Source organism: Puma concolor, chromosome B1, assembly GCF_028749965.1.
Source record: "Puma concolor isolate L17-30 chromosome B1, mPumCon1.1.hap2, whole genome shotgun sequence".
Taxonomy (NCBI): Eukaryota; Metazoa; Chordata; class Mammalia; order Carnivora; family Felidae; genus Puma; species Puma concolor.
The window spans coordinates 86,739,552-86,767,283 of NC_141670.1; the positions used below are offsets into that span (position 1 = coordinate 86,739,552).

At 44.6% G+C, this 27,732-nt stretch overlaps 1 long non-coding RNA gene across 1 annotated transcript in view; it reads left to right on the plus strand.

Annotated features, from left to right (window-relative positions):
* Positions 1–26,843, plus strand: part of LOC147581743 (uncharacterized) — a 132,879-nt gene extending 106,036 nt beyond the window's left edge. Inside the window, exons 3-4 of the long non-coding RNA XR_015250211.1 lie at positions 25,451–25,553; positions 26,713–26,843. This is a non-coding gene — a long non-coding RNA (uncharacterized LOC147581743). The remainder of the gene's footprint in view (positions 1–25,450; positions 25,554–26,712) is intronic.
* The last annotated feature ends 889 nt before the right edge of the window (positions 26,844–27,732 follow it).

Here is a 27,732-nt window from a genome sequence, read left to right on the forward strand (position 1 = left end):
AAAAAACATTCTCTATCATCCCCTCAAATCTGACATACATAGGAACAAAACTCTGGACCTGTCATTTCTGTGCTCATGATGAAAATGGCTTGACTGATTTGTTTTCCTTTTCAGTTGCTCTTCTGTGTAGTAAATCCAGTATTCTCTCTTTTTTTTTTTTAACATTTAAAATTTTTGTAATGTTTATTTTTAAGAGAGAGAGAGCATGCGTCCACGTGCAGTGGAGGGGCAGAGAGAAAGAGAGAGAGAATCCCAGACAGGCTCTGCATTGTCAGCATGGAGCCAGAGGCGAGGCTTGAACTCATGAACCTTGAGATCACGTTCTCAGCCAAAGTTGGACACTTAACTGACTAAGCCAGCCAGGCGCTCTAAATCCAGTTTTCTCGAATACCTACTTAGTGCAAGGCCTGGGCAAGATACTTTAGAAGAAACTTGGAATACAAATCAACCATCTGCAAAGAATTCACTACCCAGGACATGCTATGAGAGGTAAGCACATGAAAGTTAGGGAGCAATTCAAACCACGAGAAAAAAAAGTCAAGAGACGGTGATTTTTGAGTACGTGAAACTGAGTACGTGACATTAATCATGCAAACAAATAACATCTCCAGATATTCTGAGGAGAATGATCACTTCAATCTAGGAGTCCATTTGAGCCCAATCTCTAAGGAAAGATTTGGAAAGGCAGAAAGGAAAGGGAAAGATGTGTCTAGGAATTGGAATGGCACGAGTGCATTTTAGATGAGGAGAGTTGGAGGTTAATCAAGAAAGGTGGGGAGTAATGAGTAGGTTGGAAACCTGCTTCAGGGGGTGGGGATGGGAGGTCTAATGCCCTACCAAGAGAATTTGAGACATTGCCCATAGGGAAACTGGAGGATTGGGAGTCAGTGCAGTTTGGAGAAAGTACTGTTTTAACAAGATTAATCAGATAGCAGTTTTAGGATGACGTTTAAAGAGAAAAGATGTGAAGTAGATAGACCTGTTAGAATACTATTACAATGGACTGGACACGAGGTAAGAAGACTTTAACCAGGGTTCGAGTAGGAATGAAAAGAAAGAAAGTGGGAGATATTATGAAGTAAAGAAAGGATTAAAGAACTCAGTAACTAATGGGAAATGGGTTTCAAAGGAGAGAAAGAAATCAAAATAGGGCATCCATTTTAATCTTGTAAGTATCCATCACTGGTTAGCTATATGCAACCTTTTGTAGGAAAAAGTGTTTCCTTTGTGTCTGAACCTTGCCAGTGCATTTTCCCATTGACTTAGATCAGCTTCATTCTGGGTGCATTTCCAGTCATTTCTCCATTGAATTATAAGGTAGTAATGTAATTCAAAGAGGTATCCAATTCCACTTGTGGAGAACAAACAGAGAGTCTGACAAAATCCAGGCCATTGTATCAGTGGTCAGTCATATCTTGGCACATCTACTCTTCAGTGTAAGAACTCTGGGTCAGATGTAAGGAAGTCACTAGCAAAAAACTGTAGATAGATTATATATATATATATATATATATATACACACACACACAGATAGATGATAGATTGATAATACATAGATACATAGATAGGTAGATATATAGATAGATGATAGATAGATAGATAGATAGATAGATAGATAGATAGATAGATAATAGGTAGATAGATAATAGATGATAGGTAGATAGATTGATAGATAATAGGTAGGTAGATAGATAGATAGATAGATAGATAGATAGATAGATAGATAAATAGGTAGATAATAGATGATAGATAGATAGATAGATAGATAGATAGATAGATAGATAATAGGTAGATAGATAGATAGGTAATAGGTAGATAGATAATAGATAGATGATAGATAGATGATAGGTAGATAGATAATAGGAGGATTGTGATTAGGAGCAAATGGTCCATATATAATCCATCATTTCCAAAAACCAAATCTGAACTACAGTTTCCACACTGGGTTTTCTTCCTAAGAGAGGAAAATGCAAGCTATCCTTGGGTTTGCTTAATTACTCAGAAAGAGAAGAGAAAGCAGACCCTGATGCTCTGGTGAGAGACCTTTGCTCCAACTCAGACATCCTCCAAAAGGTTCTTCCGCTTCTACAATGAATTCATGTCTGGCGAAGTTTGAAAATAAGGAACTTGGAGAAATGAGATCAAATGAAAAAGTGGTTGGTATGGCATTGGCCTTGTATTCCGGAAAGAAATGCTAGTGCCTCAGTTAAGGATAGCCTGGTGGTACGGACTGTGTCTTATTCAGGGAGATGCAAAAAACATTTAACCTAAACCTCAGACAAAAACTCAATGGAGTTGAGCTGGAGATGGGCTGGAGATATCTCCTACACATTTGGCAACAGAAGCTGGCCTCAAGGTGAACCACGGAAAACTGCAGAAAGTGACTGAAGAGGATGTACTTCCGGAAAAGGGGACAAGATGAAACCTCAGTTCAGATATGCAGAAAAGCTGGAAAGAAGCTTGTTAATCACAGCCAGAAAATGGCAGTGACTTGCACATCTGGGTCTGGGCCTTCTGGAGCTGTGTGGGCAGAAGGAAAGAATCTATGGAGCCAATGCTTGGCAGAGGGTAGAAAAACCATCTCCCTCAGATTGTCCCTGTGACAGACCCCTATGTGGTGTGGCAGGTGGACAGGGTGAGTGGCATGATACCTACATGGGGATGAACAGCAGTCAGTAGTAGAAAGGAGAGGCTATCTGAGGACTTTGTTCCTGCCTGGGATTCAAGTTCCCACCAGCTTGTTGCCAGCTCTGCCCGGGGAATGTTCCCTGCCTGGGGAAGCAGAGGCTGATATGGAGAGTCGTAACACCATAGCCAGAGGTACAAAATGGCAATGTTACATGGATTCTTCTGGCAACTCCAGGGTCTTGCCAGGGCAGAAGCCTGTCACGTGGAAACAGTGGGATAGAAACGGTCATGATGATGATGCTGGCAAGTACTTACTGAGTGCTTATTATGTGCCAGGCACCATACTAAGCTCTTTATGCATTCTGTTGCTTTAAATTCTCATAATTCTTAGGAGGCCCTATTATTATCCCCAAATGAGGAGACTGAGGCTCAGAAAGGTTAAATACCTTATTTATATTGATAGCCTGGGTTCCTCAACACTGCCAGGTACCTCAGATGACTCTCCCATTTTTTTTTAATCTGAAAAAGACACTCAGGGTAAGAACAGAGGCACACAATAACTGACTCACAGGTTACAAGCCTCTCCCATAAGTGTTTACATGCACAGAGGCCTTGAACAAAGCCTGTGCACAGCTAAGTGAAAATCTTCTCTTCCAGATGACATCTTGATGCAGGCAAAAGGAAAAAAATAAATTTGCTAAGCTTTAGATGTAGCCATTGTCCCCATCACAGGCAAGAGCATCTCTGTAATGATGAAAAGCACTATAATTTTAACCTTGTTATTGGACTAAGCACAATTTACGCTAGTGATGGAAAAAAAAAAGATTTATGAGATGTAAGATAGAAAGATAAACTCTTGTCCCTTAGCGGCTATTAGAAACATTGCCAAAATACCATAAATGTGTGAAAGATGACATGATTATTTTTGCATTTCCACTGGGCATTTCCTACATTGCAAGAATTTACAGGGACAGAAGTCCGTAGTACAGATGGTTGAGCTGGAGGGGAACAGAGGAAGAGTGAGCAGCCACATGCCCAGCTCCTCCTCTGAGGAGGCCCCACTGACCAAGCCTCAGTGGGAAATGGATGTAAGGCAGGTGGCTTTAGGCATGGGAGCACACCCAAGTACCCTAAGGTGCAACACTTGCCAGCATCATCTTTATGTCCTACTTCCAGCCATCTGCTCGTAGGGCAGTTATGGTAGCAATACCCTGTCCCACGTTTCATCAGAATTTGGTGTCAGATTCTGGTGCACCACAAGCTCTGGAACATGAGAGAGCAGCCAGGACAGAGAAGGAGGCACAAGGAGAACCAGCTGATGTTCATCTACCTGCCCCACAAAGCTCATAAACAGAAGCTTCCAAGAAGTTAGGGCCACCAACCTGGCCCCAAGGAGCCACAGAAGGTTTCCTTTTAAAAGAGAAAGGAAATAGACACCAGAATGTGGTTTAACTGAAACCGGCTTGAAATAAGTCTTGCAGCTGGCCAGTCTGGACTGGTTATCCTAGAAGGGACATGATCAACAGTAACACTTGAAGGCCTAGTCACAGGAAGTTAGTCATGACTTGGGTCCAAGATGCAGGTTGTGTAGGGCCTGGGGTTAAGCAACTAATGGGTCCAACAGCTGATCTCATGAGCTGAAGTAAATTTTGACTTTGACCTCAGGAGAAACCTGATAGCAGGCTTGGTTTTAGTAAGATAGGACAACAACTATTGGGGAAATTGGGGTTTCAAGATTTGCTCATTTTGGGTAATATCAGTCATTTCTTCAGTACAGGGCTATGCACTTCATGGGTCTGTCATCTAGAAGCCAGATGACTGGTACAGGTTTCACTTTCCACAAATTGAGTGTCATTTCAATCGTTCCATCTCTCTGCAATGCAGACGTTAAGAGAATGAGTTCTAGAACATCTGCAAATCACTTGAGGTGTCCTAACGAGAGATGCTACATAAATAGATGATATGAAAACAGTCTTGTGAAGTTAGTGATGCGGAGTCCTCACATGTATAGAAATGAGGGCCATATGTCAGAAGCACTGGATTGAATCATGGTGACTCCTGTATCCAACTGAGGGAGTACTTGGGTTGCGTTGCCGTGTTCCATATTTAAATCTAGGCTGCAAATGGAAAAACAGTTTTTACAACTCTAAATGCACTTTCTACTACACAGAATGGTGACTGGAGCAAAAGCAAAAATAGCTTCTCACACCATGCTTTGAGAAAATCTAAATCTGAAAATGATCATTTTTATTTGCATGCTACCAAATAAGGACATTGGGGAAGCAATGACTCACCAGTGTTCTAGCACTTACCAGATTCCAACATGATGTGAGGGTGTTCTCAAAAACGAGATTTGGATGTTCTAAAATTCACATTCAGCTTCACCCTAGACGTGTAACCGCAAGTTCCGAAAAATGGGCCGAATCACAACCTCACAGGGTAGTTGCGCCACTGCTCCCGTGAATGATTCAATACTTTCAAAACCTCGGCTATATGGGGATAAGACTTCACATCTGAAGAGTACCTTAGGCTTTTAAAAGCACTTTCACCTACATCACCTCATTTGATCACATTTGATTCTCACAAAATCCTCAAGGCAGGGTGTTTGTAAGCGTGTGGTTGTCATATTAAAATATCATGGAACCGCGGGTCTTTTTGTAGAGACAGGATGAATCACTGAGGGTAGGGAAAAAAGGAACAAACAAATGAAAACTAGGGGATTTGGAAATCTAAGCTCCCTGTTAACATTTCACGTGGCCCCTGTATAAACCCAAGTTCTTAAAGTGATAAAACCCGGGAGAAAGGGCTAAGAATTGCCTGTAACCCAAATGTGTTTTCTTCTCTATGCTTTTAGAAGACAGTTTAAAGAGACTTAGGGAATGTTCTGGCCTTTTGTTTTGAAACTTCCTCTGCTTGTTGTCTTCTTGTCTGCAGACTGTGAGATTGGTCTATTTGCTTTAAACAGACTGAACAACCTTTAAAATAAGCAGACTTCTCTGACGGGCTGACTTATTTTGGATGTGCAAAGATGTTTACTGAGCTTCTCATCTAAGACTTGATTCTTCTCTCAGTTAGTGTGACACAGTTTAGAGTTTAAAGGGGTACGCTGTCTGGTGTAGCATGTTTTAGAAGGTGGCAGGAGAAAAATGTCTCTGTTCTTCAGCATGATCAGTGGTCTGCATCTCCCCCAGGATTTTTATGAACCTTAGAATGAAATCTGTATTATTCAGGTTCCCAAGGGTAAACCGCTTTTGCCAAGAGACCACTGAGCGGTTTTCAAAGATGGAAAACATTTCTTTTTGTGTTCCCAGTAGCCAGGTTAGCCCTGGGTCAGAGAGGGGCTCGAGACCTGCAACCCAGGAAAAGCATTTTCTGGGGAGTTTTGGATAGTGGCGATAGGTTTTACATATCAACTTATGGCAAAATAACGAAATAAATAAATGAAAATGATATCCACATTGCCCCCCTGCTTCATTGTCCAGAGGGACAGGGATGAAGAGGGGGAGAGTGAAAGGGACTCCCACCATGGGTGCTTACACTTCTGACCCCCCACTACCACCCCGATTTATCACCCATCTTTGTGCAACACAGATCACTGTGTGTGGGCTTCTCCAGCCCCAGAGGAGACCATGAGGGTAAGCAAATCAGGGGGTGTTGGGAATCAGGACATCAAACAGCAGATCATACTAGAAACCAGGGTTCAGGACACAAGGGTTCTGGTCCTGCCTCCATCTCTATTTAATTGTCTGACTTTGGTCAAGCATTCTGCCTCTTTCATCTGTAAAACCAGATATGGGATGAAGTGTTCCCCAACGTTCCTAATAGCTCCTAAAAATGAGGATCTTTTTGGTAAGGAACGTGTAGAGAGGTTGTGAAGCAAAGCATAATTGTCCCTGTTAGCTGTAAAAGAATAGAACTGGGAGGTGGTGTGAAAATAACCCGTGAGGAATCCTTGTGATGGGTTGGAAAACCATACAGAAACATAGAATTGTGTGTCGTGTATAACATGAGTGGAGATATATGAGGCAGTATAAAATGGGACTCATGTAAGAAAGCCCACACCTTAAAGCAGAAAAGTCAGCCTTTTGAACTGAAGCTGTGCCCTATTCCTTTCGACAATCTCTCCCCATGATAATGTAGCACCTTGTGCACACAATTAAATGTCAGCCACAGAAAACATTTCCCTTGGCTTTGTTGTTCCAGAACGGGATTCTTTTGTCCTCAATATAATGGATATGCAGAAACAATGATAGAACAGAGATTTTTTTCTAAAGCGATGACAAACACACTGCTGCTTCCTCCCTCCCTCCTTCCTCCTTATCCCCACCCCCCAAAATAAATCATTGTTCAAAAAAAAAAAAAAATTCCATTGTCTATTGTCCACGGAGATCAAGATCTGCCTAGGAACAGCTCTGGCGGGCTCGCAGTGGCCCCAAGCAGCCGGTAGGTGGCGGACGAAGGCAGCGCAGGCTGGAACGCGGGGCTGATCCCGGCTGGGGGGGGGGGGGGGGGAGAGGAGAGCAGGGGTCCCGCCGCCCCCACCCCTGCCCGCCCGCCGTCTTCCACCCCCTCCTCGCGTGCTAATTGCTGGATACTCTACTGGGACTTGGGTTAGGGGAAAAGAAAGCGGGAATGGGAGGCGGGGATGGGAGGTGGGGAATCCGGTTCCGAATACACAAAGGCTCCGGGGTCTCGCTGCCCGGGAACAGGGCGCCCCCTCTCCTCCCTCCCACCCCCCCCCCCCCCCCGCCCCTGCCTCGCCCCGGGCCTCGGCTCCCGCCAAAGGAGCAACCCGACTGCTCGGAGGAAAATGGTGATCTGGGTGCGGAGCCCCAGGCGCCGTGGTGCCGCCGCTCTCCAAAGCCTGGACACTTCCCTTCCCAGCTCAGCCATCCATCCCGGGCTTCTTCGGAGCTCCAGCCCACCCCAAACGCTGTCCAGCCGAGTGTGGGGCTGCCATCCGACCCGCGGAATGCAGAGGCAAGCGCCTGGAGGCACGACCTGCCCGCGGGGCCAGGTCCTCACCAACAGGGTCTGTCAGAGCCCTGGAGCGGGAGGGTCCCATGTGAGTGCCTGGGCCCGGCTGGCGCCATCAGCAAGCTTCCTTCCAAGAGGAGTCAAGGAACCTGCCCCTTCCGTGTTGGGGGCTGCGCTGCCAGTTCACGTGGCGATGAACGCGCCAAGCGGTTGTCCGACCCCCAACCTCTGTCTGGTAGAACACGGTGTTAAGATTCCTGATGGCCCCGAAGTCAGAGGCCTGGGTTGAAACGTGAGCATGAACACCTGGGGCTCTGTGACCTTGGGGCTGTTCCTAAACTCCCCAATCTTCCACATCCCCAGCTATAAAATGCGGCAATAATACTTACCTCATAGGAATGTTGTGAGGATTTTTTAAAAGTGGTACTTAACTTAGCAGGAGGCCTGGCTACAGTAACTATCATTATTAACAACCTGACTCTCCTCGGAGGGGGAGGGAGATGCAGGGTTTGCTGCCCCTGAGACAGACGGGGCATCATTGTTGCCTAGACTGGAGCAGGGTTCCAAGAGGAGAGCCAAGGGAACGTCTTCAGACTGGCCACTCCTCACAGAGCATCCCAGGTCTCTCTGCTGCCCTCAGCCCCAGTGCCTCCTCCCGCCCCTGAGGCTGGGCTGTGGCTGTGTTAGGTCCTTCTTCCTCTCCCTGGATATGGTTTCCCCTTGGTTTATGCCCCCTCTTCCTTGGGAGAGTTCTGGGAGAACAAATCATGTGAGTTTTGGAGTCAGACACACCCAGGTTGGAAGGTTGGAATCCTGGATCCCTCATTGGCTAGCCGGGAAATTGGGCAGGTCATTCAAGGTCCCTGAGCTTGTTTGCTCCTCTATAAAAATGGTGGTCTGATTCTTACCTCACCGGGTTTCTGTGAAGATGAAAGGAGATAACGTATATAAAATGCCTATCATGTACTACCTCTTCAGTACATTTAAAATTTTCCATTTTGCCATTGAAGTTAGGTAAGATTGTCTTGCAGCTAGTGGAAGTTCACTGGGTTTCCACAGACATCCACCAAACGTGAACCCAGCAACTGCTAACAATCAGCTTCTCTACTCCCATCGGAGTCAGCAAGGCTTATTTCCCCTCCAGGAAAGGAGCAGAAATCCAGTGAGGGCACATTCTCCTCACAGCCTCACAGGTATAATTCAGACACTTAAATAGGCTTGTGAACTTTTGGGGGCCACCAGATGCCCATTTTGGAGCAATACTCCAGCTGGAAGGTTCTCTGGGGGCAGGTCTTGCTTTAAAGTTGCATTCTAAGCCACCATGTGTGCCTGGCTGATTGGTGCCTTGGTGACTCCTTAGCACTCACCACATGTGTGCTGCTACCCAAGCAGAAGTGTGGTGGCAAGGGTGTGGCACTGAGCCACCACCTGAGGCAGGCAGGAGGTCAGGAGCTGCCAAGCCTTCTCTAAAAGAACACTTGGGCATTCCCATGGCATCAGATTTGTACTGCTCTTGGGAGAAGCTCAGTCAATGGGTGGGCCAATTCCCACGGGCAGTGGTAGGGCCAATAGGCAGCTGTGGCAGCCGGCTGCCAAGATGGCCCCCAAACCTTGCCTCCTGCTATTTATGTCCTGGTGTAGGCCCCTCCCATATTAAGCAGGGCTGACTTGTGTAACCCAAGTGAATATTACAAAATGACAGTGTGTGACTTCCAAGGCTAGCATATAAAGCACATTGTAACTTCTACTTTGCTCTCTCTTATATCACTCACTGTGGGGAAAGCTGGCCACTATGTCATGAGAATACTCAAGCAGCTGTAGAAGTGGTCCACATATCAAGGAACAGGCCTTCTGCCATCAGCCAGCACTCAACTTGCCAGTCATGTGAGAGCATCATCTTGGATGAAGTAGATCCTCTAACCCCAAGCAAACCTTCAGATGACTGCAGCTTTGGCCAACATCTTGGCAGCATGGGAGACCCTCAACCAAAACCACACAGTTGGGCCATCCCTGAATTCCTGGCTCACAGAAAAACCATGTGAGATTTAAAAAAAAAAAAAAAATTAGGCTTATTAAAAGGGTAGAGATGCTATATTAGATGTATTAGTATTAGATGACTAATTTAGTAACATTCAAAAGAGCCATAGGGTTTCCATCCACTAACATGCGGCTGGTAGCGAGGGTCCCACCCCCTCACTTCTGCTGGCTCCATACACATGTCTCAATCTAAATACCTCTTGTTGAACTCATCTGAAGACCCCACCTCCAAAGGATCTGGGCGGGGGGGGGGGGGGGGAACCTCAAGCTAGAGTCCCCCAGCAGGACTCTGGTTAAGTTAAAAGTAGCCCTACCTTTGTTTTTGAAAAGGGTTGAGGGTAAAGCATTCCTTCTCCTCCCTGCACCTCCTCCCCACAGCCAGTTCTGGCACTTGGCCCAGGTATAAAATTGCCAGCACTGTCCTTGCTTTTTGGTCTTATTATGAGTGTATCTGTTCTGATGTGCTGGTTGCAGTGTGGCGTGGGGGAAATGTGAGCACAGAAAAGGAAGCTGTGTCAGATCTGTCGTTCTTCATGTTAGAAGCCTGCTGCTGAATAGCCTGTAGGTCAGGTGGGAAGAGACAGGTTACCGTGTCCTGAGGGGTGTAAAACTGGGCTGCTTCGTGGATCAGCTGTGAAAGTTACAGTGTTCAGCTCACTTTGCTTCTTCCTAAAGTCTCCCTGGTCATTTCTCTCAGTTACCTGTAGACAGAAACATGTGGCTGAGGTCATGCCCCTAAAAGTGGCAGACTCATTCTTGCACACCAACTCCGTCCAATAGGGCTCTCAGGCTTTTTTCACTGTGAGTCACTGTTAGGAATCACATGTTTAATTTAAGCAGAGTGAATTAAAATGATTTGCTAGGTAAGTCTTGAGCTGACCCAAGTGCTACATGAACTCCTGTTCTTTCATGAAATATCTGCCAATAAGTATAGTTAACTCATCATTTTGTTAAGTCTAAGCAAATCGCAAATATCTGACGGGCATCTATACCATTCAGAGGTCTGAGGCTGTTTTGTACAAACCCTTAGACTCTCTAGATCTATGGTCCTTACGGGAGTTGGCTTGTCAGGAAACCTCAGCCTCTTGAAAACCATCCTGATCCCCTGAAAATCCATTTCTTAGTTTTGATGTGATTCTAAGTTTCAGTTTTTTTATTTTTTTCAGAAAGTTTTATTTCTGCTATATTTTTAGATTCAAAAGTATTTATTTAAGGTGAACAAATGATACAGCATGCACAACTGCTGGGGCTGCTTTTAATTGAGAACAAAAAAGGAATACCTAGGACAAGAATATGCAATTACCACACTTATTGTTTCCAGTGAATTTTTGTCAAGTTTGTTTATCTTATCGTTAATGTGATGATACAGCAATCCTTGGAAAAAGAATAACATTTGCGTTAAAGAACAAATCTAGATAAAAATGGAAAACGGAGTTAGCCACAACCCACAAGGCCTTCTTTGGGAAGAACTCTTGAAGAAAAACCAACTCATGCTTCACAGAGGAATATGGTGCTGTCATTTTTCCCTTTATAGTGCCAGAGTGTTCCTGAACAAAGGCCTTAAGGCATTATCAACTCATCATCTATTTTTTGATGTGATTTCTATTTTCAGGACCCCACTTTCCTCCTTCTTTGTTCCTGATGCATCTGGTCATTGGTGCCTTCTACTTTGGTCCTATCATATTCAATGTGACCAGCCCCCACCTGGAGAGGTCACCATGGTGACCATGAGTCAGACCAGTAAGATCATCGTCCACCCACAGGACCCTTCCTCTGGTCTTCAAGAATCCACCCACTCCGGTCAGACGTGCTGGAGATATGTGGAGTCTGAAGGATGATAGCTTGTTCCAAATGAACCGGAAAGGAACTGATAGACTATCAGTATTATCCAATCCCTGGATATTGTTTAACAAACAAACAAAACAAAACACCACACTTTTTTTTTTTCTTTTGCTGGGATTTCTGCTGGTACAGCACACAAGTCCCAGTGTGGAACCTAATAAGAAATAGCTGTATAGTGCTTAGAAATTGACATAGCTCAACCAATCTTATAGGGTAAGGAAAAGAAGAAACTGAGGGTATTTATATTTCACTAATAAACAATGGAGTAGAGTGTCTCTAAACATGTCTGCCAGCTTGAAAATCCTGCAGCTTAGATTCTGTAAATAATTTTAATCTGATTTTAGTATTTGTTCATTCAGTTAGACATTCAACGATTGTTTAAATTCCTGTTGTATACTAAGCACAGATATATATTAATGAATAAAACAGACATGGATCCCTCCTTATAGTCTACTGGCAATCAACCCACAATTGTAGATATACCCACAGCTGTGTACTTTCGGGGGGGGGGGCACGGAATTTAAATGGACTTAGAGATGGAGAATAACATGGCATGCCTACATGGACAGAGGGATAAGTAATGATTTTTTAAAGAAGAAAACATTTAAATCAGCATTCAAATAAGACATTGTTCAGCACACTTCCGCTGGCCATGTGTTGATATTCCAGGAAAAAATACAGTGTGGACAAAGACCCTGAGGAGAAAAAAGTGTGATGTGTTTAAAGAGTAGAACATTATGGATATAGAGATTTGCTGACTAGAGAACGTGCTAAATCATAGCCTGTCAGGTTTTGATTGGGTAATTTAGTCTGGCCACCCAACCAGTTTTTAAATCCCCTTCGCAATACTCCCTCTAAATAGCCAATCACCTTGTACTTGAGTCTCTCCACGAGAGGGAATGTACTACCTCTTGGAGTATCCATGCCAGTTTAGGTTAAAAATATGAATTTGTTCCAACTAGGAAGCTGGAACTAGAATCATGAATTATAGTCACGGGCCCGCACCTGAGGAAATTTTCAAGTTGAAATGTAAGAACTACTTAGATAGCTGTATTTACCTTTCTTTATTATGTGGAGTGCCAAGGACACATGGCAGGATTTCAAGTTCATCATCTTTTTTACAAGAAAAAAAAAAAGTATGAAAATAAGACCACCCTTGCGAACTTCCCACACTTTTCTATTGTAGCAAAATTCATGTGTGTATCCTAGCAAAGCAATAATTGCACAAGAAGGTCAGTTGTACCCTTGAGAGACAGCTGTGTGTTTGGGCTATAGTGGTGAGGTGGGAGTGACTTTCCTGTGGTGTTTGTGGTACCTCATGTAGAGGAAGTAGACCAACTCCACCAATTTTATAAAAGTCTTTGATAATGTGAGTTTTGACTTACATGTGGCCTGCTATTAACGTGACTACAGAAAGTCAATGGAGAATCCATAAAGATTCTGCCACGTATTTGAAGATACTCCCTACAGCCAGTCTACATCACTAATAATTTGAGATTGGGTTGACTATTGTTCCAGAGTACATCAAGAAACCTAAGTTTCAGGTCTTAGGGAGGTATTGCCGGCTTGACAACTCACCAGCCACTCTCTCTGAAAGCCATTTATGAACCGTATGGTGACTGCCAAGCTACCCTACTTGTAACAGTCTTCAGAGGATTTTGGACCATATTGCAGAGTCATAATACTGCTCAGGGTGTGAAAGTCAAAACTTTGACCAAGATTAAATGCTAGCCCATCCAATGAAATTTTATTGGTAGTCAAAAGAATTTCACCACTGAAATAAAAGAGAAAACCTCCATTGAATTTTGCTTCTCAGATAGCGGTAATGCTCTAAAAGTATCAAAGCAATAGAAAAATAAAGCCAAAAAAATTCAGTCTATCATAATGAGGGTGACAGGTGGAGTATGGTATCCATATGGCACGGACTAGTCTAGACCAGACTAAAAAATCTACAGATCAGTGCCACAAATATCACAGCCAACTTCTTGAGCCAGCTCATGAGGGTCATCTACCAGACCCGCCTGCTTCATGTTAAAGGATAAGACAGATTCACTAACATGCCCGGAATGCAGCCAGCTCACCGGGACTGATGGGATCTCTACTGGGCCAACCAAATGTCAAAAAAGGAATGTCAACAGCATGCTCTTAAAGTTGCTCTGTAGTGAGCTGAAGTGGGACAATTCCAAGGAGTAGGCCAAAGGACTCCCTTCAAGATCTGCTCAAGCATGACTTTTGTGATGACTTCTAGTGGTGACAGCTTGGCAGAGAAAGCAACAGACCTTGCTGGCCAATAGCAAGGTGAAATGGAGCTGATCCTTCTGAGCAGAGGCATCTGACAGCTGGCTCCAAGAGAGAGAGCTCATCTAGAAAGAGCAGTTGACTTCGTGAACAAGGATTGGAATGGTAAACCACAGGTTGGTCCCTGCCTTTTATGTATGTCACCTATGAGAACAATGCCTGGCACATGCTCAATAAATGTTAGCTATATCATCAGTCTTTAAGGCTCCTCACAGGAAACTAGAGTTGATATTACAGTTTGCCATAACTGGTCCATGGTCATATTTCTGCCATTTACTACTCAACATGAAGGGCAAAGTATTAAGAATTCTTAATACCAGTTCTTTCCTCTGTCAGGTGCAAATAATAATACTTCATCAATTTTATGAAGATTAATAAAATAATAGGCATAAAACACCAACAATTGTGTCTGGTATACTATTGGGGCTCAATAAATGGTAGTTATTATTATTAGTCCTAATGGCCTGGGGTCTGGCAAAGCTGTCCGATAGTTTCTGTGATGAGAGAAATGCTCCGTAAGTTGCCCAATAAGGTAGCCACTAGCCACTTGTGGCTATTCGGCATTTGAAAGCTGGCTAGTGCAACTGAAGAATGAACTTTTTGATTTCATTTAATTTTCATTAAAATATCCACATACGGCTTGTGGCTAATGTGTTGAACAGTTCAGGCTAAGTTGTTCAGGCCTCATCCTGCCCTCTCCATATCCTGTCTGTGCTTCTGTCATGTCCACTTGTTGCCCATTAGTATCTTCATCAGGGGTGGGACAAGAGTGAAGAGAGGACGTAAAAGGCGATTTTGGCAGGTTGGTATCGTGACATAATAGAAAGAAGAAAAATCAGTGACTCTGTGGGGACCATTTCATTCCCAGCTCTGCCTACTGTTCTTGGGCAAGTCACTAGCCTCATCTCCAGGAGAGATTTGATACTGATATGACTTCACAGTTTTCCAGCCATCACATGATCACGAAGGGAGAACATAAGAAATGTTACACAATCTTCGATTATTGTTTAGGTACTATGGGTTGCATTTAGCTCTATTTTGTGTCTCTCTAATTTAAAGGTAACGTATGTAAGTGTTGGTATACAAACTAGTACACGTGAGTGGATGACAATAAAAAAGAAATTGAGGCAAGGAAAAGAGGAATTAACCTCGGGACAAAGAAAAGGGGCTTAATGTAAAAGAACATGTGTTCTGTGGAGCAGAGTGCTCCTGGCTCACCCCTATGCAGATGTGTGGCCTTGCAACAGCCACGGCTGGAGGGGAGAGCACTGGGGAGCACTGGACTGGTAAAGACTTTGCATAAGAAACCCATAATATGACTACAGAGTGGAAAGGAAATTCTGTAAAACAGATCTCCTAGAATCCACTCTATGTGGAAAGAGAACAGGACAAGGAGCCTAGAGGCTCATGTTTCTTCTCTGGATCTGTGGCTAACCTTCTGGGTGACCCGTAGAGAAACCTAGCTAACTTTTTGGGGCCATAATTCAATCATCTGTGCAATTAATTGGTTAGGTTCCCTATAAACTTGGGAAACCCTTAGAGCCCTAGTAATTTTAAGCATGCTTTTCTCTGCCAGGAGCTGAAAGTATGAGAAATTAACAGCAGCTAAACCAGGTAACAACCCCCGCTACACACACACACACACACACACACACACACACACAAACACACATGTACACATATATTTTTTTAATCTCCCGAAGAGCAGGGCCATGCCCTATTGAATATGACCCTACAGTCCTTATCTGAAGCAACTTATGAACCATAGGTCATGAGATCCCCTTGGTTATAAGCATAATTCTGATTGATTAGCCTTGACAATATCCAAAGAGCTTTCTAGATTTTTTAAAGAAACAGAGCAAAGTAATTCCTCAGACTGTCAGGGCGGCCGTGATAGTGTGTGTGTGTGTGTGTGTGTGTGTGTGTGTGTGTGTGTGTGTGTGAAGCAAAGTGAGAAACCTTACCATCTGCTTCTATAAATGGTGAAGTAGAAGGCACACTGTTGGCATTTGGGACAAGCTGGTTATTAGCAGGAGAAAACCGTGACTTTCAGAATATGAAAACTAGTGGTGAAAGAAAACCATCCAGGGTAACTGAGTATATTAGTCTATTTGACTTTAAGTCATCTTTTCTCCACCATTTTTATAGTCTCTAAGTCCACAACTTGTTTTGAAACTCAGCCCCTCCTCCTCTGCTTCTCCCAAGGCTGCTTGCTCTGTGATAAACAACTCCCGGGGCCCTCCCTGTTCTCTCTCCCATTCCTTCTCACATTCCTCTCTGTCTATGTCCATTCTTTCCTGAGACTAGGGTGGGAATCTCTACTCAACAGTCCACTTGCCTGGACCCTGTATCCAACAACAGGAAGTGGTAGTTTTAGAGAACACTTAGGGAGTGATTCCTATACACACACACACACACACACACACACACACACACACACACACACAGACCAGAAGTCCCGGGGAATCAGTTCTACATGCACCTTGAACCTTAATAACCTCAGGATGAAAGTGAAGAGGCTGTAAAGCATGCCAAGTCCACTCTCCATAATAAGTCCTACTGCCTCTCAGCTTTGCTGTAACCCAGGTTGGTTACAATGGACATGACAACAATCTTCCCTGTGTTTTCTACTTCCTGGTGACAGCCTGTCCCACTGACCTCCCTGGTCAGGAGAGGATCCTTCTCCTTTGTTGGGGCCCTTACATTTATGGCTCTTTTATTAGGTTGGCAGGTGTTTTAAGTGAAGGAGTAAAGAAGCAATACAATTTGCATGTAGTTCAGTACAGAGGGAACAAGGAAATGGAAAAATTTATCCATAGGCATTTTCTGCTAAAAGGTTGCAAAATTCTTTAGGCACCATTGAGAAGAAGACTTCTCCTTGTTTCAAGCCTAGATTTCTGGTACATTAAGGCTATAAGGTTTTCTGGATTGTGAAAATTTCTATGGGGGGGGGGGAAGGGGCCTAGAGAAAAAGATTAAATAACATGCCCAAAAGATCACACATTGCAAAGCCAGTTAGGAGAGCCCCAGGACTAAAGGCTAGATCAACCAATTTCCCAAGATTTTACCTCTCTCTCTCTCTCAATCTCTCTCTCTCTCTCTCTCTCTCTCCCTCCCCCTTGATCATCTTCAAAAGAGACCTTCTTTGGTGGGCCTAGGGGAAAAAAAACAGTTAATCTCTGAAAGACACAAAGAAGATTGGCAACCTGTGTGTGATCTTCCCTTTTTTACTTTCAAGATATTCAGTGTTCTGACTGTGCCCAGGAAATAGAGAAGAGAAGAAAAGAGAATCAGATACCTTTAAAAACAAAACAAAATAAAGAAAGAAAACTGCTTTTGAAAGAAAAATGGTGTGTGTGCGTGTGTGTGTGTGCGCGCGCGCGTGTGTGTAGAATCAGGGCCATGTATCTTTTGGGAGTAAGCTACACAAAAAAGTAAATGGCCTTCCCATTAAGTGGAACATATAGAAGGACCCTTCTTTGCCTATTCCAGTCCTTAAAAACCTTAACAATCGGCGAGGGGGCAGACGATTCAATCCACTGCAGGCCCTGGGTCTCTGCTTTGCCTTATATTCTACAAGATCATCCCATTTCCTTTGGGCTTCTTCTGGCTCTCCCCCAACCCTTGCCAAGTCAGCTCTCTTCCATTATTAGTCATTCTAATAAACACTTCTAATAAACACAAACCCTATAAACCAATCCAGGATGCTACTTTTGGCTCTTATGCTGCCTTTAGGAAAGACTGATACCTGCATTAACTTTGTCTTCTGTCCTGGAGAAACCCAGCTGCGATCTCTAACATATTCTGTTGCAAGCTGCAATATAATGGACATATTTAGTGTACATTCTCTTGTTAAATGGAATCTGCATTCCTAAGTGAACTAAAAATGCTTAATTATTAATAAGTCCCCCAGGGATTGGTGACATTTGGGATGATTTTATCATGCTGTAGATATTAACAACATAATGCGTATGGTGGTGTCTAATCCAACCCTTTCATTTAAAAGAACATTCCTTCCCAATTCGTTTCAACCCATATGCCATGTAGATTATTAGTCCCTGAACATCCAGCCCCAGGTGGAGGTAGAGGGAAGTTCCTTAGGAGTGTGATGGGATTGGAGCTGGGGCTACCATACAGGGAAGGCCAGGAAGAGGCACCAGGGACCCGGAACTGGTTTGGGGTGGACTGGAGACCAGCTGCTTCCATTCAGATGGAAGCAATGGCTGCAAGAGACAAGGTTCTGGAAAGATCACAGGGCTAAGGGATCACAGGACTAGATGCCAGCCTTTTAGTTCTGCACCGATTTGCCGTGCACCTCTGAGGAAGTCACTTAATCTCTGAGAGATAGAGTTTTTTCATATATTTGGAAGGGATCATTACACGCTCCTTAACCACCTTATTGAATTATGTGCAGTATATAGGAAGGTACTTCCAACAATTAGAACACTTTATAAGGAATCTATTCAAAGGTGAGAAACAAGGAAATAGCAATTACTAAGCACCCTCTATGTACCAGGAGTTGTGTTCAATATTTTTTATAAACGTGAAGTCAATTCGTCTTCACAAAAAAATCTGAGATTGGCATGTCCGCTTCATTTACAATGGCGGAAACAGACTCAGAGCGTTAGCCTAAAGCTCTTCGTCACAAAGCAGTGAGTGGTGGGTGGTAGAGCCAGGCTGAAAACCTGAAAAAATAAAATGCGTGTCTGAGAAGGCAAAGTGTAAAAAGAAAATGGGTTACAACCTTAGATCTTAAATAGAAATGTTCAGTCAACCTGAGCATCTGGTTGGCTGATACATGAGGATATGCGTTAGCACAGCTTATGAACATTAACGTGAAAGCTTCATATTTTGTCATCTGCCCATTTCTCTGCACAGTTCTGATATTAAGGAAGGGAAATCTCTAAGTATACGGATAGTGTCGAAACTAGGTTTTTGAATGAAGTTCATGTTTACGAGTCCTGCCATTAGGTTTGTATGATCTTGATATGTTAGCGGTTGACGGGTGATATGGACCTTCCCGCTCACGACTTCCTTGTTTCTGCCTTGTCACCGTGAGACTGGCTTTGGTGGAGTTTCTGCCTCCAATGGTAACAATTGTTTCTTGCTCCTCCATTTCTGTTCAGGGCTCTGTGTTCTGCCCCGGATAGTGGAGATCCCAATTGCACACAAATGCTTTGCACACTGTGCGCCCTAGTTCACCGTGTTCGGTCTGGAGATGAAGTTATTGATGGCTGTTTATGAGAGAGACAAAGTGGAGCAGGGTTTGGATCAAGAGACCAGAAGCCAGTCCATCACCTGCTCCCTCGGTGACCTCGTTTCACCTCTTTATGCTTCAGTTTCTCCATCTGTTGGTGGAAAGAGTGATACATGATAGCTTGCTCTCCGACTGTCATGAACATCTTTGTAAAGCACTGGGAGATGCTAGAAGGAGCCTGAAAGACTCAGGCTTCCCTTTGTGCAGTAAAATAAAACCTCGTCGGATGGTCTAAACATTACAGAAAAGATCTTTTTTAAATAGAAAGATGATCTTATACCTGAAAAAGTACTTGCGTTTCTTCATTTATCAGTGAATGGTGTTCCGTGAAACCCACTTGAGTGGCTAGACCTAAATGTTCACTTAAATAATAGATAAGTATAAGCATGTACAAGGAACACACATGGCTGTTATTTCTGCTAGGTTACTTTTCAATCATAGAATGCATTTTTATACTACTTTAAAATTTTCTTTCAATATTTATTTTTGAGACAGAGAGAGAGAGAGAGAGAGAGAGAGAGTCTGAGTGGGGGCGGGGCAGAGAGAGAGGGAGACACAGAATCCAAAGCAGCCTCCAGGCTCTGAGCTGTCAGCACAGAGCCCTACATGGGGCTCGAACCCACAAACTGTGAGATCACAACCTGAGCCTAGGTCAGACACTTAACAGACTGAGACATCCAGGCCCCCCTATCCTACTTTTAATATAGTTAGTGTGCTTGCTGTCTTGCTGTCACCACACACAACACACACACACACACACACACACACACACACACATCTGTGGTGGAATTACAGGGAGTTGGTATCATCACCCCTATTCTATAGATGAGAAAACTTAAACCAGGAGAAATGAATGGATGTCAAAGTCCACACAGGTAATTAGAGTCAGTCAGAGCTGTGAAAATAACCAAGTCTCTTGTCTCAAAATCTGGTGCTTGTGCCTCTCAACTTCATTTTTGAGAATACTGAAGACCGAACTTTTTTCCTTTTAAAAAATGTTTCTTTTCGTAAGTTTTATTTATTTCGAGATATAGAGACAGAGTGTGAGCAGGAGAGGGGCAGAGAGAGAGGGAAGTATCAGCGAGGCTCAAACTCATGAACCGTGGGACCATGACCCAAGCCTAAGTCGGACGCTTCACCGACTGAGCCACCCAGGCGCCCCGAGATTGAACTTTTCTCAGTCTCTGTTTTTCTACGTCTTTTTTCCTCCTTGCTGATATAACAAGGCTGCTGCTGCCATCTGCACACTCCTCCTCTGGAGAGTGGGACCCTCTGAAGGAATCCTCTCATTCCTGGTGCTCTCAAATAAGGGTTGCGGCAATGTGAGAAGCCAGACACGTCTGTTTGCTTGTTAAGCTTGTTTCTCGTCGCAAGGCCGGAGAAAAACCTGCCAAAAATTACATCACTGAGTCACTGGGACCTCCAAACTGCTTTAAGTGGAAGAGCCAGTCAAGCTGCACAAGTAATATTCAGGCTGAAATAGCTGCGTCGTGATGCTATTACGGACATGCGTTTGCTTTGTATGTGCTTCTAAAGTGTATCCAGGCTTAAGAATCAGAAGGGAAAGCATGGATTGAACACCAAAAGAGCACTTGAAACTGGCATTCTTTTTTCCTATGGGAATTAAATTGCAAAGATCATCAGAGACTGATGTAGAAACCCAGAAAAGCTACAGTTGATGAGGCACAAACTCCATTGTTTACACACATTCACTGATGACCCCTGTTCCCTGCATGCCCTTTGCTGACACAGGTTGCTATTACAATTCCTTGCGAGGAGCTATCCTCTTAAAAAAGAGTTCTACTGAGATTTTTAAAAAAATCTTTTTAATGTTTATTTATTTTTGAGAGGTGGGGGAGGGGCAGAGAGAGAGGGAGACACAGAATCTGAAGCAGGGCTCCAGGCTCTGAGCTGTCAGCACAGAGCCCGACACGGGGCTTAAACTCGTGAACCACGAGATCACCACCTGAGATGAAGTCGGTCAGGCTTAACCGACTGAGCCACCCAGGTACCCCTCTACTGAGATTTTTGAACACTGAAACAAAGAAATCTGCAAAGGGGAACCCCAACATGACAGACAGCTAGCCTGCTGCTGCTGGCCACAGTCTGGCTGCTGACGCTCAGACAGAATGACCCCTCTCAAAGATGCTCCTCTCTGCCCCACTTGATCTCGTACTGCCAGGACCGGCGTCCCTGGGAAATTGCCCTGTAAAATGAGCAGCTCCTTTTCGACAGCAGACTCCCAGCTGCTCCCTACCTCTGAGGCTGCTGTTGGGCATGACAGAGCAGCTGGCCCGGCCTGGCTTGGCTCTCTTGCTGCTGAAGGCCTATTAAGAGCCAGAGCTGGAAGGCACAGGTAGGCAGGAGCGATGCGGGCAGACGAGGCGGCGCGCTGCCCTCCCACCTGCATGGTCTTCCCCGGCTTGACTAGATGGGGTGGGTGATTTGAGGGTTCGGTGCCCTTCCCTAGAATAGCAGTCTTCCCTTCTTTTCCTGCCTCGTGCCATGCACCTTCACCCACCCTAAAGTCCTGGCTGCACACAGAACACTGCCGCCAGCCCTTCCCCCAGGAGCTGGAAGGGCCAGATCTGGCCCAGCGCCAGGCTCTGAAGAAACAGCACAGGGCAGAGAGAGGCGGTGGGTGGGGCAGGGAGCCTTGTGTTACACATTCAAAGCCTAATTTTGGATCAGAGTCATACTTGTAGCCAAGCCTGAAAGATCACTGAGGCCCCAAAATGAACCCACAGCTCCGAGGCGGGGCATGGGCAAATCCTCAGCAATCTTGCCCACATGCTGCTCTCCTTACAGAGGTTACGTTAGCCTTGTTTGGATTTTCAGTGGTATTTTTTTAAAGCAACATCAGTAGTCTTTTTTGCCTCATGCCAGCCGAGGGCAGCGCACGTTTCCTACCCCTGTATCTGTACCCCTTCACAAGCCGAGGTGCCCACGGGGAGCCTGGGTTCCTCGCACCACTGCCCCCTGAGTTGGGCCCAGAACGCACCCTCCTGCTTGCAATGGCACCAGCACAGACAATAGACCAGCAGGGCAAGGGCTGCTGCAGGTGACAGAGCAGGCACCTTCAGGCGAACAATAAAAACAACTCTCTCTGTCCGACCAAGTGGAGAAGAAGAGGGGAGACCCGATGGGGCGCTGGCCTCTGGGAGCCAGGAGAGAGGGAAGGGCTGCTCCCTCTCCTTCCAAGGGTGTGGGCACTTCCTTCAGAGAATTTGCTGCTGCCAAGAGCAGGCTGTCGCCTCCCTGGAACTGGGGGTATGGGGATGCTTGTCTGCAGAGCCGGCCGGCCCACAGCCCGGAGCAGCTGGTTGTAATTATGCACTGCAGCTTAGGAGGAAGTTGCTGGCTGGCTGCGGAGCGTGTGCTGGGCCTGGCTGCTCGCTGGCTGCTGGGCTTAAGGGAACAATGGAGATAGAAGCCAGTGGCAGCAGGGGAAGGGGAGGAGCAGGACAAGGGTGAAGACAGGCAGAAAGAAAGGGCCGAGCTGCTCCCAATGCCTAATGTGGAGGAACCGGGGGCTGCCCTCCAGGGACCCCTGCTCCCGTTCCCAGGCGTAAAAGCAGTCTGCGCCCCTCTGTCAACAGCCCCCCTGACTTTTTTTTTTTCTAAACTGTACCTGCTGAACGCTGGATTTAGAGAAGTGTGCCCGGCTGACATATTGAATAGCGCTCCTCAGCCTGTTTAATCTAAATTGACTGCATCTTCGCAGCAGCTGGCCACGGGGAAAAACAAAAGAATCCATGATGAAAATGGCAGATCTCTCCTGACTAGAAAGTCCTACAGCAGCAGCAGTTAAACATTTCAGTACCTTGCTAAATGCTGTGCGCAGATGCTGCTTCAGGAGGGAAAGCAAAAAAGACAACTTCTCTGAAGTGAATGGTGGGTTCATTAACAAGTCACCCTCCCCCACCCCCGCCATTTGGCGAAAAACTTATTAATGTCTAGTTTTTTATACTTTCCAAGGTTTCCTGGGTGTTTTCTAATTAGAACAGAGCAGGAAAATAAACGTAGAGGAAGGGGGTGGGAAATGGGGGTCGGGGGACTGTCTTTGCTGCTGTTGTGTCTGGAAGCTCCAGGAGTCACCCCTGCAGGATCTTCTCTGTCCATGGCCAGTCCCGTCCGCGTAATCTCCTGCTGTTCCCTTCCTCACTTCTGTGAGGAGGTCACCAGCAGCACCCATGTGGCTTGGAGTTCCCAGCAAAGTATTCAGAATCCCAAGTTTTTGCCAGCTCAGGGAACAATGTCAAGGCCCCAAATCAGACAAGTGGACAGGCCTGAGATTCCTGTGGCCTCCTGATGACCCCTCTCCGCCTGTACAAACTCCTGATTTATGTCGCTTTGAAAGGGCCAGTGTCCTACCTGATATTGGGCACCCTTGATGTATAAAAGTGACAGCCATGCACAGTGACACATTATTGGCTTGGGCTGGTAAATGACGAGGCAATTTCATTACTTTTCCCCCTTGTCCATTGCCTACCACAAGATGACTTGAAATGCTATCAATCAGTAGGCGTGAATGCAGGGAAGTGCCAGCCTGTATGTGGGCACGGCAGCCTTGTTCTCTAATGATTAATGAAAAGAAATGATGACACTATTCTTTTTAGGTCTGATTGCTAGGATCTCCTTATTGCCTGGGTGGAGCTATTGTGGTGACAGGTCAAAAGGATTTTCCCCGGTAGGTTGCAAATAGGCACTATTTTTTCTTCCTTATCCTTCTCTTACCTCTGGCTGAAGTCCTACATTTTCTACCCACACGCAAACACACAGCGTTCATTCCTAGAACTATGCTGTTCGATACAATAGACACTTACCATTTCTAACACTTAAAATTAATTAAAATTAAATAAAATTGAAGATTGGGCTCTTCAGTCATCCTAGGAATATTTCAAGTGCTCAGCAGCCACATGTAGCTGGGGGCTACCGTATCGGATAGCACAGAATTACAGAACGTTTCCATCGTTGCAGAAGCTTCTATTAGACAGCCTATCTTTCTGCTCAATAGCATCTATTTGCTCTTGTATCTCAGGACTCCTGTTCCTTTCAGAATCTTCTACCAATAAGTTCTATAAAAGGCGAAACATTTTTTTTTTTCTTTAGCCGCAACTTAAATCAAAACTAACCCGCTTCCTCTAGGCTCCTAAGGGAAAGTTCCCCAGCTACTGTGCTGGTAGAACCTTATAGTTAGTTGAACAGGGTGTGGCATCAGAGACACTAAAAGCACAAGAGTTAGCAGGATTAGTTTCCAGCAGTCTGACCCTAATCTATTCCTTCAGATAATTTTTCTAGACAGTTCTTAATCATAGCTGGGGGAGCTATTCTGAGACCAAGTGGTGAGTCAAGAAAGATAGCAGGGCATCTCCATAAAAATTTGCACAATAAATGGAGAGTAATAGCTCCTTTAGAACTGCATGGTATAAGGCACTACAGATTCCTACAGTGAGGCTTTGAAGTTGGGCAGAGATACACAGAGCCATGAAGTACTTTGATGCAGGGGGAAGCACCTTCAAAGCTTGCAGGGGGAGAGAGTACAACCACTACCTGTAACAATTGTTCAGGTCCTTTGTGTGTGGGTTAGGGGGGGCAGGGATTGGACCACACAAAAATTAAATAAATAAACCAGAAGCTGCACTGAAAGCACTGTACACAAACTAACTACAACCAAAGGAAACCAAGGATAGGATATTTAATTTAACACTTCAGCAGGGCGCCTGGGTGGCTCAGTTGGTTAAGTGTCCGACTTTGGCTCAGGCCATGATCTCACGGTTCGTGAGTTCGGGCCCATGTCAGGCTCTGTGCTGACAGCTTGGAGCCTGCTTTGGATTCTGTCTCCATCTCTCTCTGCTCTCTCTCATATATAAATAAACATTAAAAAAAAAAAACCATCTTTAAATGTAACACTCTCGCTGGAAAATAAAGCATTGTACCAAAACTTTTATTTATTTATTTTTTATGATCTTATTTAAAATAAAACCCTTGTTGGCATATGGTATATACTTTTAATATTTAAAATTTATCACTTTCATTTTCCTTTTTACACAATTTCCAAATCTGCTTTATTCTCATCTTTCATGGGAATAAGATCAACTATATATCTTATTAACAAGTTAGGCAACATGAATACATACTTTATCCTGAGCCTCTCACAATTTAATTTACAACGAGAGCATCCAGAGTGCAAGCTCTATGACCATGTTATTATTCACAAATTCTTATGAACTTTTATTCTGCCCCATTGTGGTGTGGGTATCGGTGGGTAACAGAGCATTCTTGGAAGGAGATAAACAGGATATTACCAAAGTTGCTTTCTTAGTCCAAGCTGCCTTATTACTAAGCAGCTGTTATGTATTACAGCCACAAACCTGCACTACCAACTGGCCTGATTTTCCTATTTTTCAGGGAATAAATGTAGGCCGGGACTTGTTTGAAAGTGAAAGCTAAAACAGGGAAAGAAAGTAAGAAAAGACAAGACCCGTCAGATCCAGCTTGGAACGTTTCCAAGGTAGGAGTCAGAAACCTTTCAGAGTAAGAGACCCTAGCACTTTTCTTTTTGACCCCAGTGGGAAGTGTGGGGTGGGACTGGGGAGATGGGTTGTGTTTAATGTTCTCATTGGAGCATTTCGGAAAATCAACTGGAGACAGTCTTCTAATCAGTGAGGCAGGGAGACAGTCTGATAAGAGTGGCCAGCCTGAGAACCAGCAAAACCGGGTCCCTTTTCAGCTTTTCTCCCCGTGCCCTGGGCTGCAGACCCCGTCTTTGAGGGAAGCAGACCCAGGCCCAAGCAACCTGTGATGAGATGTTTGGCCAGTTTCGGAGTCAGTAAACCTCCCATGGCAGCTGAAGGTCACGGAGCCTCTGGCTACAGCCACCAGCTCTCTTCTTACACCAGAAGTGTCCTCATGTAAGCTGGAAGCAGGGCACGTGGGGAGCAGGGAAGCAGGAGGGCATCCTCCAGCCCACCGCTGGCTGAGGCAGACTCACTATTTCACTCAGAGTGCAAGCAAGAGAGGACTAAATGGTACCCTGATCCTCAGTGAACAAATACTCTGGAAACGACGCTCCTTCATAATGAAGCTGGCTGTTTTCTTTTTCTCTAAGTCTTCATAAATCATATGCAGCAGTGTTGGCATGAGTCATATGGCTCGACAGCAAAGCTCCTGCTAAGCCACACAGCTGCACGGGACAAAAATACCTCAGTGAATAGAGTGTGTTTGTCCTGCATGGTTTATGGTATAAATAAGAAATCAGCAAAAATGTAGGGGTTCCCCAGCCTCTCGTTTCTGAGTCTCATAACCCCTCGGCTGCTGCCTCCTCCGTCCCTGAAATTACTTTGTGTTGACCTGCCCCTCCACCTCCTTGCCTTTGGGAAGAAAGAAAAGGGTGTGATCAGTGGCATTTTCGAATACTGATGGTCTTACTCATTGATAAGCGACATTTTTAGTCAACATTCAAGGTAAAGGTACTTGGTCTTTGAATTGTAATGGAATGATGAATGACAACTCCTTATAAAAGGCTTTGCAAATGGATGGGGCAGTAACGTGGGACACAATGAAATCATGGAGGTGTGACTCCAACCCTGAGCTTACCCTTGGTGGGTCTGGGGGCCTTTGGGGGATCAGAGGTGCCGTCCCTTTTCTTCAGGTACTCTGTGTCTTTGCAGGGATATGTCCAGATGGGGTCTGCTCCAGCTCCTCGAGGCCCATTCTGGGGCTGCGGAGGTGACCCAAGCATGCTGAGTTCATGCCACTCCACAGCCTTCTCCTGCAAACCTTTCCCCACCTTTCTGCCAGATCACAGGTGAGCCCTAGGACTCCCACTCTCCCTTAATCCTCTCTCTGGCTTAGAACTTCCAGAATCTTCTTTTCTGGCAGCCCACTTGGTATTATTTTGGTTAATATTTAATAATTTGACACCATATCCACTTCTTCTCTGTCTTCTTTGGATGGGTCCTTATGTCTTCTGTGTTATTGCTTCATCAAATAATGAAATTTCTGACACTAAAGTGTGCTGTTGGAATGCATTTGCCTCATTAATGGAGGTATCACTGTATATGTGGGTCATTTAATGTCTGTTAGGTGACATGTCTCATTTACCTTCACTTAATATGTATTTAGGGCTTTGGTTTGAAAAGATGTATTTTTTTAATTAAATACATATTTTGAGTCCTGACATCTGACATGTTTTGCTTATATGTAAAATGTTTATATAATTTGCCTATCTAAGTTCAGTGAAGTATAAAATACCCTAATGAATGGTAGTAAATCATTTTGCCCATATAAACCTCTATTTTTTTGTGGCTAGACTAGAAAAAGCTAAGACTTTCTTAACATTCCAAGTACAATTGCTTTTGGACTTGCTTCCCCCAATGCACAAGGTAAATTCCTGCCTGCAATGATGATGCTTTGGAACAAGCTTCCAGCACATTTCTGCTGTGGGGTTTTAGGTGTGGAAAACCAAGGAGAAAGGTAGGAGACAAGACATTTTCAATGATCATCTTTTCTTTTGGAACTGTTGACTTCCCCTTCCTAATGTGGGGAGAGAGAATGAACTTCCATGTCAGAGAGAACTAGACTTGAATCTTTTAGTCTGTGACCTTGAACAAGTTACTTACCCTTCCCAAACCTTACTTTTTTTGCATTTTTAAAAAGTGGGTGATAAGCCATATTTCCTGGGTTTGTTG